The following is an 8,675-nucleotide window of genomic DNA, read 5'->3' as shown; positions in this document are numbered from 1 at the left end:
CTGTTTATTACTAGAAAGCCAGTTATACAGAGGGACAGGAGTGAGCAACTGTCACACGCTCCAGCTTTGAACTTGGACACGGAATCTTCTCTCTGACTCTTCTGTGCCCACCTGAGTAGTTGCAAGTACATGGGCAGAAAACAACTTGCTTTGCAAAATACTGAAACTACTGTGGGATCAATTATAGGTAGGAAGTGTCTTAAGTTTGCTTATATCAAGTTTCAAAGACTATTGTTTGCATTCTAAGCAGGAAGTCTTCACTCTCTTGAGTTTCCTCCTGTGGGAAGTAGGAAACAAAAATCTAGAAACTTCTTAATTATCAGAATGAAACTGATGCTTGATACCAGAATTAGTTGTTATGAAGAAGTGATACTTCTTTTGGAAGAAGTGATACAGCTAATATTTTCTTTAAAGAGAAGAATGTTACCTATATCCATTTAATACTATTTACTCAATTTTTAATATGTACATTAAGTGGTCTCAAATCTGTTTTGTGAGAATTGCATGCATGTGAAACCCGTAAAAAACCAAAGTATTTTCTTCAGCGTAGACCCAGGAAAAGAGAGTATATTTTGTGACCTTCCAGTTGATTCTTTTATGTGAATATTTAACCTCAGGGAGGCTTTCAGTTTGCAATTGAAAATTATACCTAGACTGTAAAGAGTTGTTAAACCCGTCTACTGGATCTTCACAGTGTCAATTGCACCTTTCCTGGGCTGTCCTGTGTAACAGTATGCTCCTTTATATATAAGCAAACATTTATTAAATTACAGTTTTGTGAGCACTTTCGCAGAAATCATGGTCTGTGTTTAGTTTCTTGGTTATACTCTTCACTTTGGTGTGTTTAATTCATAGTTTTACATTTATTTATGACATTCTGCAGTCTCCACAGCTTGGCTTTGCCACATAGTGATCTTTGGTCTTGGTCAATGCTTTCTGCAGTGAAGAGAACAGAGAGGTATATTTTTTCCTACTTTTTGATGCTCTGCAACACTTATCTCTGCCACTTTTATATCCAAAAGAGGTACAGTACCATGTGCATTGATACTCTGCTTTTGGTGTCTGCCTGTTTGGTTTTCCCCTTGCAATGTATCCCATATATACACATTATACTCTCTTTATGGTGTACCTCATTTTTGCTCTCCGTACCATTCTGATCCTGAAATTACTTGGACATTAACAATTTCCATCCCTCCAGCATAAGATGATGAAGTGATGATATCAGAGTTTGAGATGGAAACAGTAACTGTTCCCTAGAGAAAAATACAGCCTTGGGTAAGTTATGTAGGTCATGATGCTCCTTTGCCTGGGAGCAGAGAATCCTATTTGCTGTTTCCTTTTGCAAATCCAATGTAGTGGAAGAAGAAACACTTACTGACTTTAGCAGGAAGATGATTATCATACCCTTCAAAATTGAGGCATGTATGGATGTGACAGCATAGAATATTCAGATTATCGAATTGCCACCATGAATCTCATGAAAATCAGCAATTTCTTGGACTGGAGAAGCAGTGGAGGAAAACTAATAAAAAAGGTATAGCATTTATAAAGATACTAATTTCTCAGCAAAGTATTTTTTATTTAGTTTGAAGTCATTTGGGTGGAATATGTGGCACTGTATGATGACTTTATTATGATAAACCATAGAGGGATTGTTCTAGAGGTGATGCTAGTTAGGCACAAGTTAGATCAGTGTCTCCTGTGCTCTGTAACTGGGTTGGCGTTTTTGTTTAAAAAAGGAATTTCAGGCAAAATAAATTTGTCTAGTATGGATATCTGGAAAACATTGAACTTTGGATCCTAAGAGGAGTTCAGTTTGCATTTCAGAGAGAACTGGGGGTCAGACACAGACACTGGGTCTCCTGCCCCAGGCTCATGAGTCTAAACCAGTTAAGAAACTTCTAAAGTCCCATCTTTACGCTTTTGTGTGATGCAAGGATATAATAGAAATGGGCATAAAATGCTTTTACTTAGTGATTTTTTTTTTCTTATGGTTTTATTTTTTAATCCTTTTTTTCCTTTTGAGCCAAAACCCTACACAAGTGGCTGCCTTCTTACAGGTGGTCAATAGCTAATCCAGTTAGGCTGTGATGTTCTTCAGTCTCAGAATAGAGGACAAGAGTAAACAGTAATCATGACTGACTCTGAGCTAGCTTATAATTTAGTATAAAAGGAGACATAGAAAATTTTTGAAGCTGTTTTATGTCTTGTTTACATTCTAATCTTAAGAAGTAATCTTGGGAGACAAATCTTTTAATCAAGGAAGAATTTTTTTTATAGTGCCTTAATTATCATCTGATGTTTTATTTCCAGGCAACAGTTGTAGTATATATATGTATATATAAAGAAAGTGTGCATGTATAGCTAATATAAAAATTTATAGTACATATACTTGGTAAATATGAAATTATCATTAATAATTATCTATGTGAGTATATATGTATAAGTATTTGTTAGTTGTTCAGAATTACTGTAATTTTACCTGCTTCATGCTAGCTTGGCAGCAGACAGAAAATTGTTGAGTTAATGCTGCCTAGGCAGTTAATGAAGGCTGCTGAATCAAAACAATTGTGCATGTTAATGCTCTTATTCCATTGCATTGTGTTAAGTCAAATGCTAATTTAAATTATCTCTTGAGACAGAGAAAACACTTTTTTGGGGGGGAGAATCTGTTATTTTCCTTGCTTTACCTGTGATGCTAGGATGGCTGTGCCCTGTGTTTACCCTGTGCAAATGACAGATGGAGGGATCCACACTCCTGTCAAGTCACTTTCTGAGGTAATTCATTGTCTGCTCCATGTGATATGTTGTCACATAAGGGATTTACTATCATACAGGAGCTCTGCCTTGACTGCATTTTAATGTTTTTTTTTTTGTAGTTTTCAGTCTGTGTTTAATGAGTGGTTAAGTGGATGTAAAAATGCACTGAAATGGTTGCTGCTTCTCCACTATGCTACTGTATTTCTTTTAAAAATAAGTGGTCATGTTTCAATGGGATCAGTTTTCTAAGCCAGCTGAAAAGCAAACCTAGTTGCAAGACAAAAGGTCTTGAGGGGATCTGGATGAAAATGCAGCTTCCCATACTATGTTGAAAGGCAAGGACCTGTTGGGAGTGGGTCCAGAGGAGAGATGCTAAGATGTTTAGAGGGCTGGAGCACCTCTCCTATGAAGACAGGGTGAGTAGTTCAACCTGGAGAAGACAAGATTCCAGCATGACCTCATTGCAGCCTTCCAGCACTTAAAAGGGTCTTAAAAGAAAATGAACTGAGGCTATTTAGTAGGGCCTGTAGCAGTAAGACAAGGGCTAAGGGTTTTAAACTAAAAGAATGTTGATTCAGACTAAATGTAAAGATGGAATGTTTTATGCTGGGAGTGCTGAAACACTGGAATGGGTTGCCCAGACAAGCTGTGGATCCCCAATGCTTGGAAAAAGTCCAGGCCAGTTTGGATAGGGCTCTGAGGATCTCACTGAAGATGTCCCTATCTCGGTCAAGATGTCCCTGTCCATGGCAGGGGAATTGGACTAGGTGACCTTTAAAGGTCCCTTCCAACCAAACCGTTTTATGATTCTGCGAAAGTGGATGATGTTTACTGTTTTGGAAGTTTTCAAAGTTCACACATCTTTATAATGAAACTACAATTTCATTGTACTAGAATATTTTTTTTCAGATTATTAGCACTGTCAAATGTCAGTGATTAAAAAATAATAATGTAGAGCTTTAACTTTACTGCTGCACCTTTAAAGTGATTAGTTTAATTTCTCTACCTTGTTTCCTATATTCAGTTATTTTGGCATTATTAGTGCATTTCAAATTCCATTAAAATTGTGATTAAAAAGTTGTTTTTTAAAATTCAAGAAGCAATTTAATAACTTGAAGGTATCTCTTGATGACCAAGTAATCTTATTTTTTAAAAACACCAGTTGTCAAGTATTTTCTTCACTTACAATATCATGCAGAAGCCAAAGACAATAAGTTAAACATATACTTTGACATGTAAGTAATATACATCAAAATTTCAGCAAGGAAAGAGAGCTACAAAAATCTGTTCCTGATGTTGCTCGTTACTTAGCATGAAATTTTGCATCCCTTAATGTTTATTAGAATTTTCTTTGTATGCAACAGAATCAGAATCAAACTTCAGTGCTTTTATTCTTTCAAGAAGTCCTTCCTCCCTCCTCTGGTATGGAAATAATTTTCTGAAACAATAGTATATGAGATAAAAACACAAAAGAAAGGGATCTCTACTTGCATCCAGTCCAAAAGAATTAACAGATTTTCTCTATGGGTTATCTGAACAAGGCCTAAGGAAGTTGAATATGACTTGGAGATCAGATACTTGTACTATTTTGAATAAAAGTAAAAGCAACTGACAACACATACTTGTGAGTAATCTTTATTTGCTAGTATCTCTTGAATTCTTACTTGTGTAGGCTAATAAATACAAATTACAGAATGCACTACAAATATTTTGTATGCAAATGTCTTATGGCTTGTGCAGAAGGCAAGAAAGTGGAAATGGACTTTGAATGAAGTGCATTAAAGAGTTTGTTAGTCAGCTGTAAGCACAATAACCATCAACCAACACTGAGGTTTTAAATTTGTTTGTACTCACAAATTGTCCAAGTACTCATCGGATCTAGCTCTTAAGGCTTAATGCTGAGCAGTTTTGATGTGGCTAAACCAGAAAGCAAAGTGATTTGTTAGAGCATAATGACAGACTACTATCTTTGATAGCCTTTAAATACAATGGCTACAGATCACCTTTACCTCTAAAAGGTGAAAATTGGAAGCGTCATCATTATATGAGCATTATGAATAAATGCTTCAGAATACACTTGAGCTGAAAAATGATGCACAGAAAATTGGTCACATGGTTTACTATTCTAAAAAAATACTCATCCATTTTTCATTTATTACAGGGTTTGTATTGCTTGTAAACACTTTCATTTATGTTTGCCCATCTCTGCTATTTGCATTTTAGTGGGCTGAATGATTATATTTGAGGTGTCTTTTGGTTCAGAATCAGAAGTAACCCTTTCAAAGGGGAAAAGCCTGCATAGTCTCACCAGAGCTATGCAACATGCTGAAAAATGCTACAATCCATTTAAAATACTGTAGTTTCTCAGTGTGAACTGCTATTTTCCTGTAATGACAAAACTAGGAAATAGAAATAATATCTAAGGTGTGTTTTCACTAAGTAGACAGATGTTTGTACTAGGGAGGTATTTGTTTTTAAATTGATAAGCTCAGTAGTCCAGTTTGTGACAGTATTTTTGTGGACATGAGAAGTTAAGAGTACAGGACAGAACCAGAAGGATGAGCAAGATCACCTTAAGAATGTTTAAGGGCTGACTTCTGACTAGATTTATGTTGGGTAGCATTTAGTCATACCCACATACATATATGCATATGCACACAAACATAGTTTTGATTTGCCAGGATGAAAAAATACATTTTTCTATAAAGGAAACATTTGTTTTATCTATACCGAAAATATATGTATATATGTCTTAGATACATTTTTTAGAGATATATGTGATAAATATCTACATATATTAATATACCTCTATGTAAAATATATCTAACAAAAACGTATAAAATCTTACATTTAAAATGTGTATTTAAAAGTGGAGATTGCTGTTGTGTAGCTGAAAATATCAATCTGTCAAAATGGATGCATCTATTGAAAAAGTATCACTTGGAGAAATTCCTGGGACAATATTCTGAAAGAGCTTGGAAGCTGTGTGTACTGCTCAGAGTTTGTTTTGTGGCCAAGGATGGGGCAGAGGAGGTGGCAGGCCCTGAGCCAGCTGTGTGGCAAAGTTACCTGGCTCCATCAGAGGCCTCCTGGAACTTAATGCTGAGGTTTTCAGTGTTGACAGTTGGAAAATTCTGGTTGAGAAAAATTTTTAGTATCTTCTGCAATGTTCTGCCTATTAGTTTGACAGGCTTTGTGTGTGCTGGATTTGTGTGAGGTTCCCTCTGTGTGTGATTGCTCTCCTCTTTCTTGCCTGCACTGGCACTTAGTTACGTGGAAGGAAGAGCTCTTCCACACTGCAAAAGGCAGCAGCAGCACTGAGGCCAGACTAATTTGGAAATGGTCTGCACTGTCTGCTTGTGCTGTGATTAAATTCAGCTGGATGTTCAGGAGTGGATTACAGTTGTTTGTATCAATGTCATAACATTCCCATTTCATCCTAGGCAGAAGAAGCACTTTTACAAGGGCTTGAGACACCTGAACAACAAATACCCCAGCTCCCTGATAGTTTTGGTTGAAGTTGTTTGGTGCTGCAGAGCAATGTGTTGTTGTCTTAGCTCTATTCTGAAAATTATTAAAATGTGAATTATTTTAATCCTGAAAGAATGAAAGAGGAAGAACACTGATAAGAAAAATTATTAATTACTAAGAGAAAAAGCAGGGAATTAGAACTTGATGACTCGGTAAGATTGCGGATTATCCCATTCTCAGGAGATCAGTTGTTTTCCACTGAGTGATGACTGCCACGAGAATGGAGAGCAAATTAACTTCTGGATACTGCTTGTTAGACCTTGACATCTTTTGTGTATATTGGTAAGTAAATAATTGCTGTTTGTCATGGGAACCACAACTTCCTGCAAAACTTCACTTCCTTGTCAAACCACAACACTGTGTTCTTCTGAGCTTTGTATATCCTGGTTTGTGGAGTCTCTTGGCACTTGGTAGAAGTTGCTGAACAAAGTGACCTAGAGAAGGAGGATTAAAGCGCTAACAAATGAAAAAAGAAGACTGTGTAAGTATAGGTAAGCTTGAAAATGCCATAAGCAAGATTTTGGTCTAAACAAAAGCAAGGTTTTTAGTTAAAAAAATCAGAAAAACCCGCTCAAAGCAATAGAGAAAATAATAAAATAAATAAAATAACCTACCAAAAAACTGAGCCAGCCAACCAGAAACTACCAAAGAAACCTCAAAAAGAAACCCTTTAGGCATTCTTCTATGATGAAATTTGGCATATAGCTTTTCAGGGACAATTCAAATCTAATATTGCATGCTTTTTTTGTGCTGCTAAATGTCCTTTTTGGCTTCCTTAGTGCCCCAGTCTAACTCATGCGTAAGTGTATCAATGCTTGTGCTGGCCTAGCATATAGCAAGGACTAAACCAGGAAAGCATTAATGCATGTAGGGTTAGAGCTAGAGGAACAACAGAGAACCAGGAGAGGTGGTAACAAGTAATGAAAACAGACCAGATTTTTTTGTCTTGACATATGGCTTTCTGGAGTGGCAGCTTTGGGGAATTCTATACACAGAATTGCATCTTTGATCATAGATATAGACTTCTGGGAAATAAGATTGAATGCTTTGTTATTATTGTTATTATTCCTCATGGAAGAACAAGTATTATGATCTTATTTTTATTATTATCTTATTTAGAAATAAAATTATACTGTGCAATATGCCTGACTCAACATGTAATTTTGCTTTCTTCTGAAAAGGAACTCAGTTTGCATATTAGCTTTGTGTTTGAACTGTAGGGAGTAATATAGTTGAAAATCTACTAGGTGTAGTAGAAAAAGTGTTAATTCTACTGCTTCATACAGAAAAGACTGGGAGCAACATAGCTTCACGTGTTAGTAAGAGAAGAAAAACAGGATTGAAGAAAAAAATTCCAAAGTATATATTGAAATTTCTTGTGCCTATCGTATTCAGTAATTATATCCAAAAGCAAATATCTATGAGGCAGAACCAAATCACCAGACTGGGAGGTAGATACTGATATCATGAGGAAAACAAAAGAAAAACTATTTTCCGTTTGCTTAAATACCGTTTGATTTTTCATGCAATATTCAAGACTTGTTACTTTGTTATCTTATCATAATGATCTAAGTAGTTGCAATGTGTACTGTAAGCCAGTGTCTGTTCAAAATATGCATTTTTATTTTCTCTACTGTTACTACACTGGTGAAGTCACATGGTCATTAGCTATGAGTGCAGTCAAAACCCTGCATGATGCAAATGACATCAGTTTGGGTTTTGTTGAGAATGGTCAGTGGTCTGATGGTTTTGAAAAGTCTGTTAAGTCAGTTTTTTTAGTGAAATTAAAACCTGTTTGAACAATGAGCATGTTTTATGTTAACTCGCATTTGTAAACAAAGTGAAAGTAAAGGAATAATATTTTTTGCTTAGTCAGTTTGGAAATGGTGTCATATACTGCACTGAGATGCATAGATTGGTAATCTCAGATTAAGATCTTTTTCAGGTAAACCAGGGTTGAGGAAAAATCCTCCACACACACACAAAAAAATCCTCCTGTCTTTGAAAGATACTTGTAGATATAAAACAAACAAAAGATCAAAGGGATGAAGCAGAGCAGAAGGCTGAAGAAAGTTCTTAAAGGGAAAGAATAGAAGAATCCTTACCTGAGAAGACAGGAATTTGAAATACAGAGAGTCATTGTAATGTGCTTTAGTTAAACAGACAAAAATGAAAAGGTAAGAAAAAATAATTTTGTACCTTGGACAGATGCAAAGAGATGTTAGAATAATTTTAAGATAAAGAGAAGCTATCTGACACTAAGATGCTCCTGGACATTTGCAGAAGAGGAGCTGTGGACCATTTACGTATCTGATGAAGCTGTACATATAACAACTGATTATAATCCTGTGCATAATAATCTCAGCTACCTTTCAGAAGACAAT

The sequence above is a fragment of the Vidua macroura genome, chromosome 4 (assembly GCF_024509145.1).
Source record: "Vidua macroura isolate BioBank_ID:100142 chromosome 4, ASM2450914v1, whole genome shotgun sequence".
Taxonomy (NCBI): Eukaryota; Metazoa; Chordata; class Aves; order Passeriformes; family Viduidae; genus Vidua; species Vidua macroura.
Note: the sequence above shows the minus strand (reverse complement) of the source record.